Source organism: Puntigrus tetrazona, chromosome 25, assembly GCF_018831695.1.
Source record: "Puntigrus tetrazona isolate hp1 chromosome 25, ASM1883169v1, whole genome shotgun sequence".
Classification (NCBI taxonomy): Eukaryota; Metazoa; Chordata; class Actinopteri; order Cypriniformes; family Cyprinidae; genus Puntigrus; species Puntigrus tetrazona.
Genome location: NC_056723.1, coordinates 11401506 through 11415248, shown reverse-complemented (window position 1 = coordinate 11415248; position 13743 = coordinate 11401506).

Genomic DNA, 13743 nt, shown 5'->3' with positions numbered 1-13743 from the left:
GTGCTCTTGCATAATATAGTTGACTGGTCAATCATTTCACATGTTGAAATTTCCGCCCATGTCCTTGGCAAGATTCCCGACCTCAATGACTACCGTGGATCGCTCTGTTCTGCTCTGTTGTGTCCCAAAAACCCCAGAACAAACATCTCACTTAAAGGTAAATGAACTGAGCGTCCACCAGATGCATGCCTTTTGTTTGGTCTGTTGAAGGAGACTAGAGCACAATGAGAAACATTCAGCTATCAACCAACGAGTTCAATATATAAAGCAGTTCTTCTGAACAAACTAATGACGATGAGTTAAACGTAGCATAAACGTCGAAAAGAAAAGGACATAATTTATAAATCATGCAAAGACAAGTTAAGGATTTCATGCTTCTGAGAGACAAAAACAAGTCCAAAGTTTATTGAATCAATGTCCAGAGCTTGGATTTGGTCCAGCTGGATATTTAGGTTACGCATGCCACAAGTAATTCATATATTTATCTCAGTAAAGCAGTGAATTTTCATTTACAGTTTGAACTATAACAGTTAAATATAGAAATATAATAAATCCACTTTAACGACCCTATTAAATGAAAATACTAGGTTTTAGTTGTATGCCTTAGTCCATGTGCCAGTGTAGTCCTGCATGTTGCATAAATAGGTGTTTAAATGTAAAGTTTTATATGTATAGTCACAGTTTTATAGGGAAACAGACAAAAAAAAGATGACTCATCCTGCACCAAAGGTTTTTGTCCAATCAAAGGCTTTTCAGAAAGATAAAGTTCCACCCACAAACACAATCTGCCATGATAGATAGACCACAGACCACAAGAAGGTCATATTAGTTATGCTAATTAGCACAAATCAGTAACATGCTAAGCGTAAATTGATTTTATGAGGCTGATGCTTGCCGGAGCTAGCAGTAATCCACTCGGAAACAATGGTGCTGGGTACAGCTTTGTCTGTTTCACACAATACAGCTTAAAAAGAACAAATTGTAACAAACACATTTTAACTAGCTGGCTGTGAGAGCAGCTCTATTCGTGAGGAATCAATCAGTGGGCTGGTATGTCTGATGGAGGAAGAGGAGGAAACCTACATCTATCTTTTTCTCTCCCTTCAACCACACAGTTTGACCCTGAGGCTCTGCATTAGCACGCCTTGATGACGTCATGTATAGTGGGCCTCTAGCTGACCCGTTTTCATGCCAACACTACGCTCATATAACCTATATCACACAATGGCACAGCCTTAGGGTACACGTATTTAATGTACTCAAGGTAGGACTTTGAACATTGCTTTTCCTGTTCTTTTTCAAAAGATGTAACCATTGCTAATGGAGAACAACAGTGACCACCCACTTTTACAGCAGCTTTTGTGACTGGATTTTCCCAATGCATTTTTTTCAATGTGCTCTTTTTGCAATTCCAGCATTTTAACATTTTTGAATCCATTCAGCTGATCCCCGGGGCTGGCGATAGCACTTACGTGCTAAGCATAACTTAGCATAGATCCTTGATTCCAAAATAAACATTAAAACTCTCTGGTCATCTTTGAACCCCACGCTACTGGTCTAATTGGATTCAATGATCTATGCTAAGCTATGCTAAAGGTGCTGAAGGTCTATCGGCTGAATGGATTCAAAAACAGTAAAACTCTACTTTCTCTCTCTGGGGGAGTTGGAAAATGAGCCTATTTCAAAAGCTTAATTAATGCACTAAATATAATCAACAAAGGGAACATTACTGTAATGTGTTACTTAGAATTCTTTCAGATAAACAAAAAAAATCATAACCTACTTTTGTACCAGTGTGCATACACATTTTTTAAGTTTATAGAAAAATATTAAAATAACTTTGAGGTGTAATTTATAGATTTCATGAGTGGGCAGTTTCTCTTCTCTTTATCTGTATGATGTTGACTTGTGGATTAAATCACACTGACTTTCAGCACAGCTAAACCAGCTCATGGAGAATCATTAAAGATTTATACGTTTACATTACAAATCTATTCAAAAAAGAGTTTTATTCTTCCAATACCCCAATATTGCTCTCTATTGACACATAATTTTGAAATACTTTATAGCATCTATCCCAACAAACGTCATGCAGAATTGTCTACATGGAAATTGAACATTCAAACCTTGCAGTGGATGTCAATACCCTGCACATGTGAAAAGCCAAACAGGCCATGCCCTCTAGCAGCTAATGAAAGTACAGATTAACAAGGCTCTCATTAAATGAGAACAAATCCAGGGAGGTCACCGGTTGGATTTAAATTCAATGTAACACCAAAATCACTGTCAAGACTTTTAAATGTCCTTTTGATCTCTAAGATCTAAGATTTAGATCAATATTTATTTAATATCGTCCTTACTCATTATTGTTTCAAAATCACAACAAAGAAGTGGATTGTTGATTGTTGGTTTGTTTTTAAGGGAAGAAAATGTTCTGAGGGCAGACCAACTGACCACAATAAAACAACACTAAACGCAAAGTGACCACTGGATCTTTATGGAAACTTTAACTCCATAGGTCTGCATAGTAAACATCTATATTTTGAATTCTATTATTTGAAGCCAATGCAGTGGGAGAGCATTCGTGCTTTCGAACACATTGTTTGTCAGGAGATCTTAAGAAACCAAAATGAGAAATGCAGTTTTTATATAGCACGTGAATGCCTTCTTCGAGTGATTTCAAAGCTAAATTTGCCCAGCAATGACCTTAAAGGGCTGTAATAAAGAGTCTTTCTGAGTAGCCATGTGAAATAATAGTGAATATGGGATATATATGCATACAATGATATATTTTTCAATAAACAAGCAGTACTTTGGCTTTAATTACACAATTATTTAGCTGACCATAGTCTTGTTGTGTAATGCATGGTTTTTATTACATATATTTTTATAGAGTGCAGGAGGTATAGGTATTATTGCACGTTCTCACATGCTAAGGTTGTAAAATACTTGTTATTACAGCCTTGAATGGAATTCATTAGTCACTCAACTATATCTGACACAAGCTCTTTGCATTCAGAATTGGACTTTGGAGATATAAACAATCACGTGCTTTACACAAAACCACTGTTATTGAGTTGCACAACACAGTGATGTAAAATGGCAGGCAATAATGTGTGTTATCTTAAACAAGAGCTTTGAGAATTAGGGATGAAGCAGAGATAATTGTAGAAATTTTTTGGTTTGTTTATTTTAAAAAAATAATATTTAGCATTAAGCTTTGAAATTTAGACTTTTAAAACATATTGTGGCAATTAAAATTATAACTAAGGTAACTCAGTTAAATTCACAACGTAATAAATGGAAGTAGCGACCAATACGTTCTTACATATTGTGATGCACAAGTATGTAAAGCAAAAATAAATAAATAAAATTAGGGCTAGTCCACTAGTTTCTGACCCTCCATACACAGCAATGCAATGGCATTTAAAACCTGCAAAGGTAGTAAGTACATTGCTAAAACAGTGTGACATCAGTGCTTTAACCATAACTTCATGAAGGTACGAGAATAATTTTTTATGCAGCAAACAAAAATTGCAACTTTATTGAACAATTTTTTTTCTCTTCAGTGTCAGTCATCAACACGCGTTCACCACATAATGCACGTAATGGCGCCGAAGCAGAAGCCAGCGTGCAACATGGACTATTTTAACAATGTCCTTATTACCTTTCTGGGCCTCGAACATTTCAGTTGCATTTGCATGGTAAGAAATGAAAGAATTTCATTAAAAATATCTTAATTTGAGTTCTGAAGCTGAAAGGTCTTACAGGAACGGCATAAAGAATTAATGACCTTTTGGACAAATTGAGTTTGGTCTACAAGAAGAGCAATGATTTGTGAAATAATTGTTATTCAGTTGCGTTAAACACTCTTAGTCGGTGAACTGCTCATCCAGTTCATATATTCAGACCCAACAATTTCCTCATATCTGAGTCAGATAAACTTTTATTGCCCGTTTCTTAGTTTTATTTTGTCGTTTTAGATCTTTACAGTTCCCCAGCCACTTTCAATATACTCAAAACAACCTTCTTTGGAAGAAAGTCACGTGAGCAAGAGGATAAACGCTTATTTCGGGGGTGAGCTATCCCTCTAATTTAAGAGGCATTATTTATCTATTACTAAAATAGATTTTTAATGGCGCCGTCCGCGAACACTTAGTTTCAAACAGTTCCATAATGGTGGCCACAAAGATGTATTCTACCCCTCAGACCGAAAACAAAACCCTTCCCCGTTGTGTGCACATTCTTTGTACGGTTGTTTTGATCGGAGTGCAGCGAGTCAACGGGTTCAAAAGTGGGCGAGGCTCATCGGGGCTGCGCAGCGTTCAACTCTTTCTCCCCAAACCCGGCGCGCTGTCTCACGCGACGAGACGCGCGTTATTCCAGCGAGAAAGCCGCTATCTTTTTCACCCAAAAAACTGCAGCGTTCCAGAAACGCCGTACACCGTGTTTGTCCTCAAGTGACCCGCTGCAGAAGCGAGTACATCCCGTCCCTGTGATATTAATAGCTCCCTTGCGTCACCAAATTGTGCTAGACTGCTCTTGCTAGACACGCGATGCTAGCCGAACGCGCAGCAACGCTTTCGCGAGCCAAACAAACATCGTTATAAAACAGATATCTATCGGGCATCAGATGACTGTCTAGGTCGGATGTGGGAACGTGCGCACGACGTCATACGTGATGCATTCGTTCTACAGAAGGAACTCTTACCAGGAAGTGCTTATTCCATTTCGTTTGATCCAAAAGTCTACTTTAAATCGATATTGCATTTCCAAACGTATAAAGTTGCTTAGGTTGATTCAGGCATGAACAATTATCAAGTGGGTAGAGAACTGTGACTATTCAACAGGTCACAGTACATTACCAGCACCTGTTAGACAGTTAGTTAATAGTGCAATAATAAGCGGTATTCCTCTATCCAGCTGGTATTAACATTTGTTTTACTGTCTGAGGCGACACTAAACTTTACGACAGTGTCATGTTTTTATTGATCATCTGTGATTGTTTTTGATTGCACTGCAGCACTGTAACATTTATATTTCCAGAACTGTTTTATTTCGCTGTCATGTAAAACTCACTTGAGCATAAAAGGTCAAAAAGGTCATTTGCTAAAACCGCGCAAGATGTGATCTGTTTCTTCTTCTGAACTGATTTCGAGAAATTTTGTATGAAAATTTAGTCCTGAATGGGTGCCGTCAGAATGAGAGTCCAAACAGCTGATAACCCACACCGCTCCAGTCCAGCAGTAAGCATTTTCTAAAACTGCATGCTTGTAATAAATAGGACATTTAATAATTCTGGTTAAAATATGTGTTTTATCTATAATGTTGCTTTCTCTGGTGGAAAGACCGTCTGGTATAAATCAGGAGAGAAATATGCACAGATCAAGCTCTGTTTACAAGCGTGAACAGTTCTAAATAAATATTTTAGCAGATGATTCAACAGTACTATTAAATGCAATCTTTAGGAAATGTCAAATAGAAGATCCACGCTGTACATATTATTGCTGTGGTGCATAAAGTCACTTGTAGCATGTGAAATGATTTCATTTTGTACTGTTTTATTTTCCATTTGTTTCGACACAATCGTGTCGGTCAAGCGCGTTTCTCTCCAGATACACCAAGGTAAATATTATGTTTAATTTCACGTGTCTCCCCAGGTGAAAGCCAATGTTTAAATCCACACTTGATGCTCAGAAATCCCCGTGTCATTATAAATGATTTTGTAAGCCTTTTTTGGCACTGCTCTTGATCTTTGTAAACATACTGCAGTTTGTGTGATTCGCATCCACACCTGTTGTTTTCAGGAAACTCTTTAACCATAATGCCACACGCAGTTTGCAATTACGCACCAACATGCCCTGCAGTTGCAGCGTTGCATAATGTGTATCTGGTTACATTATTACAGCGGCCGCTGATATCATTCATTAGCCTAATATAACAACGCGATGCAAAGTAATGCTGATGTGATCGCCTTTCACCAGCTTCTGCTGGAGTTTACGCTCGGGTGCAGTGGGATCTTGGCACGGCCCCGGAGAAAGGGGGAGGATAACAGACAGAGAGGAGGAGGGAGAGAGAGACAGACAGAGGAGGGAGGTGGATCTTTCAATTGCTGGGTTCAGCGTTGTAGTCTATGGGGAGATGGGGGTGTTGATGCATAGAGACAAACCTGACCGAGCTCCCCTGTGTGTACTGCATACAGACAAACCTATTCAGTCACAAACAACTCACCTAGATGTTGTTGTTTGACTTCAGTAGGGAGTTAGCGGTGTGAATGCGCTGCGAGTACGCAAGTGCGTGTTTCTTCAAAGGTTCTGCAAAATAAAGACTGCATTCAAACGAGTTTCTAAACTTCCACTGGCTATTAAAATGAACAGCCATAATCGTGCGCCATTGATGTTTTGCTTTGTCATTAATCACTTATCACTAATCACTTTGTCTTAAGAACCCAATTTAAGATATTTTGGATGAAAACCGGGGGGCTTGTGACTGCCCCTTTAACTGCCAAACAGTTAACGTATGAAAGACATCGTCAAAATAGTCCATCAATGGTTCAATCTGTATTTTATGAAGTGACAAGAATACATTTTGTATGCAAAGAAAATTAAAAACTTTTTGCTTCACAAAAATGTAATTGAACCACCGATGGCAGATGGAATATTCTGACAATGTCTTTCATACTTTTCTGGGCCTTGACTTGACAGCCACAAGACTCCCTGTTTCATTCAAAATATTTTAAATTGATGAACAATGCTTTATGGGTACAGAACAACATAGGAATAAGTGACAAAATTAATTTTGGCGGTGAAGTAACCCTTTAATGTTACAAATTAAATTTAGTGGCATTTTTATAGTCATGCTGTAACATGCTTTTTTAAACTGAGTCACTGTAAAAATACTAAAAGTCCGTTTTTGTTATTTTTAGTTTTTATATGTATTGTAAAAAAATTACATTCATTACCATTATCATTTATAAGTTTAAAGTGAAAACCATAAATACCAAGTCCCTGGTAAATCCTGTTAATTCATGCTTTTAGAGCATTATTTTAGTTTCTGTGTTCCCTGAAGATGTTTTGCCTTTGTGTCCATGACCCAGCAGATCTTTTTATGATGAATTTCTGCTGCGGATATTTATGAACAGACATTCAACCGTATATATATTTCCAGTGCAAATCTATTTAAAGTTTTCCTTTTCAGGCGGTGCATTGATTAAGCCTGTCAGCTGTCATTGTTTATCACGCCTTAGCATTATAAATCACAAAAAAGTAGAAGAGACCCTCCAATTTTTCACAACCCCATGTCTACCTAAAGAAACATCCCATCTTGGTTCTCTTCTAGGAAACTGGCAATTACGAGACCCATGCAAGTGACCAACATCACTGGGTCTCAGTTCAGTCGGTTCAGTCAGAGCCTCACCCAGACAGCAGGCACCATGCAAATTACAGCGCAACCCCAAACACACACCCACTTACAATTACCAGTGAGACAGCAGCCCCTACGGAAGGAGCGTGTCCCTCAGAAGCAGACCCAGACAGATAGTAGAACAGGACTGACAACTCTGTGATGAGCCTTTTGAGTCACGGAAAGTAGAGGCCCTGCCATTTTATTACCCATGAGGCCATTTTGTACTGCCATTAGATACTCTGGATCGTAGCTGAGCAATGTTTTGTCATATCAAAATAAAATTAACCCAGGCCGAATGTGCGTTAGATGAAAAAGCAATGGTTGTAAAGTCATAAAGATGTTTCAATCTATTGATCTCTGAAACTGCTTCTATCTTTTATAGCTGAGCAGTGCTACAGTAGTCACTTCGCTTGACTCAATACTGATTAGATTGCCTTTTTGTTGTTTTGTTTTGTTTTCTCATGGAAACTGCACACTTTCAGTTCCTGTCCTTGAATATTAGGAGACTGCATTGCACAAGACGTCTGTTGAAATTTTTTGAAGAAAACACAGCGCTGCTTAATATCCTGAACTTGTACGACAATGCTAGGTAGCTGTAGGTGGTTGCTATGATAATAGTATGGTGTTTTTAGTATGTTGCTAGGGTGTTTTGGATGCTTGTGTACATGCCCAGAAGTTAAAAGAGTCCTATCGCAGTCTTTATGGGGATTTTTATGAAAATCATAAGTCTGATTTTACTGAAGTTACCTTTAAAAGTAATGCATTACAATATTGCGTTACTCCATAAAAAAGTAACTAATTATGTTAGTTGCTTTTTATGGAAAGTAATGTGTGACGTTACTTTTGTGTTACTTTTTAAGTATGAGCAGGGGTTGATTGTTTGTTTTTAATATAAGACGTTCTATTTATATATAAAAAACATTTCATGCCAAAAAGTGGAATGAATAGACCTCAGGCTGAAGGAAAAATAAATTCACATCCGTATAGTAGAATGCAGGAGAAGAAAGTTCAATAATCTTCTCTTCAGCAATCACAATTGGTAGTTTTTTGCTTATGTCACGTCTTTTGGACTCTTTTGTTGTCGTTTTTGTCTTGTGCCATGTGCTCTGTGTGCCCTACCTTCCCTTCCTATTAATTGTATTATTGTCTTCAGCTGTGTCTAGTTTATTTAGTCAATTACCTTGTATATTTAAGTCCAGTGTGTTTGTATTCTGTTTTTCTGATCGTCGAGGTCCTTACGTGTGGTTTATGTTCTGCCTGCCTGCCTACCTACCTGTTTGTATATTAATATTTTGCCCGTTTAAGAAGATTAAATCTGTTTAAGTTTATTTTACTTGTCGAGTGCTCCTTTGTGCTAAACCACACCCGTGACAGTTAGTATGGTTGAACTGGATCATCAAAGGTCTGCAGCAAAGACATTAGTCAATAAAATGTGATTAGATATTTGCGTTAAAGTATTTATTGCAGGTTTACGTCATTTTTAGCATTTCACTGTTTTAATTCATTCCGATGAATAGTAAATCTGTTTTTGCAAATGTGGCGAATTAATTTACAATTTACAAATAATTTACAACACCTCTGCACTTCCGATTGACTTGTCAGTCAATACGTGGGAAAACTATTTTCTTGTAAATTAAAAACTAATGCGGTACCAGTTACTTGGGAAAAAATATCTTATTTCGTAACTCTCATTATTCATTACTCCCAACACTGGTTAGGAGTACTTATTATTTATAATTAGTTTTTATTTATTTACATGTATTGGTCTTATACAATCAATTCCTCAATAAAATATTTTAACATGCTTAGTCAGTTTGTTCAAATCAGTTCAAGTATGTAGTAATGCATAACACCGTTAATATACTGTTTAGATATTTAGATTAAAGATATTAGAGTAAATTGATTTGCTGAGTAATGGGAATATCCAAAATGTTATCTGAAAATCCTTGTACCTTTTATGCTGCATAGCAACTAAACCCTGGGTAAATGTTGTCACTGGGAATTCCTCTTTCTGAATTACGCTGCTGTTAGTTCTCTACTAGGTTCTTCTAAAGAGCGCAGCATTCAGGACATTGTGAAAGTGGGTCAAATATTTGTGAACAGGGACAGCCTTTAGTCATGCAGATGACTAACAAAATCTCAATGTGTTATTTTGCCTGAATACAGTATATATGTTTTAGATAACATGAATGCAAGCTTTAGGGTTCAGTTAAAGGCTAAAACGTCCAAGTATATTGGGTCTCCTCTCCATAGATACCACATGGCACACGCTAATCTCATTTAGCCTTTGCCCATAGTCAACTTGAGCAGGTATATTCAGTCCACTCTACTGAAGCATAGCCAATTACGACATTTCCTTCCCATTTGTTGTGACCCCCATCCCCCCCCACACACACACACCATCTGTGCTTCAGATAATACATCCACAGATAAGGTCCCATAAATACAAAGCAAGACAGCTATCATCAGCAAGATTAAACAGATGCTAACAGACCGACTCCAATCCATGGCTTGGATGAAATCTGTATTGAATTTTTACGCTGACTGTTATTTTTGAAACATAGAATCAAAGTCTAAGCTTTAAAGATGGACATGTTTTATGAATGTCCCTAGCTGCTGCACAGTGTTTCTTTTACTGCACAGTTATATTCACCCTTTGATCCACCTCAGTATCTGATGAGTGCATTTTATCTGCAAGGACTGGATATCTATAGTTACAAATTTTCAGTTTAAATTAGATTCTGCTTTACAAGCTCTCGATCTTGAAATTGCTTGGATTTGATTCCAGTTCATCTGAGTACATTTTGTAATATACAGTTTGTTTGCTTACGAAATTCTGCTAATTCTGTAAATGATACAGCATCATTGTTTACACTGACACAAACCAGTATTTCATCTTTTTGAAGTATTCATTAAAAGAACTGCCTCGAAAAATGAATTGGTTTTGGAACTGGCCTTAGTCAGGGGTTTTTGGGAATGAAAATGAGAGGTAGAAGTAGTTGTGATAAACTTGTGAAAACACACACACACACACAGTTCATAAGAGTCACACTGTGATTCACTAAAATTGACCAGTTGATATGAGTTCACGAAATGGACTAAATATGTGTATTATTATTTGTATTTTTTGTATTCCTGCAGCCCATGAGGATGATGCAGTACAATGCAATCTTGTCGTTATTTTGCAGTACACTGTCTTTTTATTGCATAGCATTTAAAATCCATATGAATTCTATACTTTTACCAGCTATGCCACCTGCAAATACTGCTAAAATGTCAAATCAGATCAAGAGCAACATTGGAAACAATAAAATAGGATTAAGATTCAGTCGTCATCGGACCAGAGATGCATATTCAGCTGATATTTTTTTTTCTATGTCCCTCGTTTCTTATCATTCCATCTCAACTGTTGCTGGACGAGTCGGTGCTGGTGCTCCAACGATAAACAACAATTGTCTTCACTGTCTTCTCCACCCAAATGTTCTGTTAAGAACTAGATAATAACCCTCCTGCATTCATCTTGACAGCAGGCAGATTTGTTTCGCGTTTTGGGCTTTCCAGCGGGCCCACAATTACTTGGGTTTCTCTTGCAGTCGCAATCTGTTCACGTCAACCCTTAAGGTTCAATTGCAGGTCACGTCTTTGTTGACAACTATGGGACGTAACAAGCAGCGAAAAATAAAATGGCCCTTGTAAACAAGAATTGTGTGGGTGAGCACAAGACATTTCAGATTTGTTCTGTTAACATGCAGTGTAATCTACAGAGTGGCGCTGAGGCTCACCACAAATCACCCAGAATTCGAGCTGAGCTATGTGGTTTACATTCTCAACACGTTGACCCACATTCGTCTCCTCCATTTAGCAAATGGAATCCTTGACTCAACTGGAAACATCTTAATTGATGATTTGCGTATGGCATATACAATGTTTCAAGGTATCGTACTTCAGTTGGAGTACAGTTCTGTAATATTTATGGGACTTTGAGATGCCATGTTGAGAATGATAAAGCTTCTGTATCCTATAACGACAAAGCTTAATTTGGCTAGTGCTGAGTAGTTGACAACATCATTTGGCATAGGCGGAACAAATATTGACTGCTCATGCTTTGCTATACTCTGTAATACTCCCAGTCTAGTCAGTCTTTGTCTTGTGAGCCAGTCAAGCATTACAGAGACTGAAACAGATCTTTGGTGATTAGATTCTCTTGTTGACGTGCATTTACATTATGGTCATATAATAGAGAGTTTGTACTGTAAAATTCACGTGCCTCGTAGCAATTTTGGTTAGTTATAGGACACTATATGTTGGGTAGTGTGAACATGTGCGATGTAGACGTGTGTAGTAATGCCATATGCCTGTCTCATGAGTAACAGACAGCAGACATGTCTATTTTAGTCTCTTGGAAATGACCCATACAGCAGATTTGTTGTTCCTCACTGGTGGTGATATGAATGTCAGTCGAGTAGGAACTCTGGTGTGATAAAGGTTTCTTGTCTAGACCACAAACAAAGTGAACAAATCTGATTGATTAACATATTGTGAATGTAGTGCACAACATAAAACATATCGACTACTTCTATGCCGATTTTCAGTTCTATTTGAGTACTGGAGTTGGTTAACTCATTCAGTCCTCATTCATTATAATTGCACGGAAAAGAGCAACCAGTGCAGTATTCAAAATTGCTCCTTTCACATTTCACTGGAGAAATAAACACTTACAGATTTGGAACAACACAGGAATAGTAAATGATAAAGGAAGTTATCAGAAATATCTCTTTAGCATGATTTGAGAGATCCTGAAATGGCCGTTTCCAAAAGCTCTTTCACGCAGAGCTGAAAAAGAAACAACACGAAGGGGAAAAAGACATGAAAATAATGTGTTTAATCCAACCCTCTTGGATATAACATCTGGCTCTCATGACTGGAGACGTTAGTTTGATACTACAAGTTTACACAGCTGAGACTTGGAGATGAAAAGCCTGAGAGTTTTCTCCTCCCATTTTGTCAAGGCACGTCACCCTGAATTGAACCTTGGGAGTAGACTTAGTTAGCATAAAATCTAAAACCAAAGAGGCCACTGCTGAAAGAAAACAGAAGAGCTTAATGCAAACCTTCACACTAAAGGGAGACGCCACTCCTTTTTACGTTAAATCGGACACAGTGATGACAGGTGACAGGTCAGAGTGACTTCTAGGTTAATAGCCATTGGCACCTACACCCAAAAAAAATTTCTGACATTAGTTTTGTTTACATAATAGCTATTAGGGTTCGCAAAGGGTGTGTCCAGTTCCAAATATAAGGGCTCCCACAACTGACTGGCCGTCCAATCTATCACAACTCATCAATTCCAAGTTAGTGAGCAAGAGGAAGCCTCTTCAGAGGGATTTCCCCTCACTCAGCCGAGTGTCCTGTTTGGGGGCATGACCTTTTGTCCAACTCTGTTCTCTAAGTAGAAAAGGATTGGACATACAATTACACGGCTCACTAGGGTTCCCCTTCACCCTCTCCAAAAACTCGAAGAGGGGGATTCATGGAATGAGGTAACCCACGGGGAGAATTTCTAAGAAGTGTTTACCCTAAACGTGAGCTCTGCACAGTGCTGAAGGCGGGGAGAGAGCAAAAGAAAGGGAAGGAGGATGGTCCTGGAGAGAAACATTGACGTTGTTCAAACCATGAGGCTTCATGGTTTCAGGGGCCAATCTCCTCTTTCCCGAGACCCAGAGACAGACGGTGCCCTGGGCTGCTGCTGCTCCTCCTCCACCACCCCTCTGTTCTCGTGCCACCAGCCCCCAACTAATCTGGGGCAGGACAAGTAGATGGCTACACCTTAGAAGCAGAACAGAATGGACACCACATATTTCTTATGTTTCTTGTCAATGCATAACACCTGCTCGATGGTTTCGATAGTTCAGCCCCCTCGGCAAGGGTTGGGAACAGAGGCGAGTCGTTAAAATACCTGTATATCATCTAAAGGATATGATTTTTTTTCTCCTTCTCAACTCAGACATGGTTGCTTAAGCATGAATCACGATTTTGATTACTCAAATGGGTTACGGATTAGACGAAAATTTTGCTTTTCTTATACTGTTTGTGCTACAAACATCTATTACACTCTTCACAGGGTTCCATAAAGAATCTGTAACATCTAAAGAACCTTTCTGTTTCACAAAAGCTTATTTGTGGTGAAAGAAGGTTCTTTAGATTATAAAAAGATCTAACCTTTTTATAATCTGAAGAAACGTTTTTGGGAGGTGGTTCTTTAAAGAACCTTTGACTGAATGGTTCTTTGTGGAACCAAAAATGGTTCTTCTATTGCTTCGTTGTGAAGAGCTTTTTAAG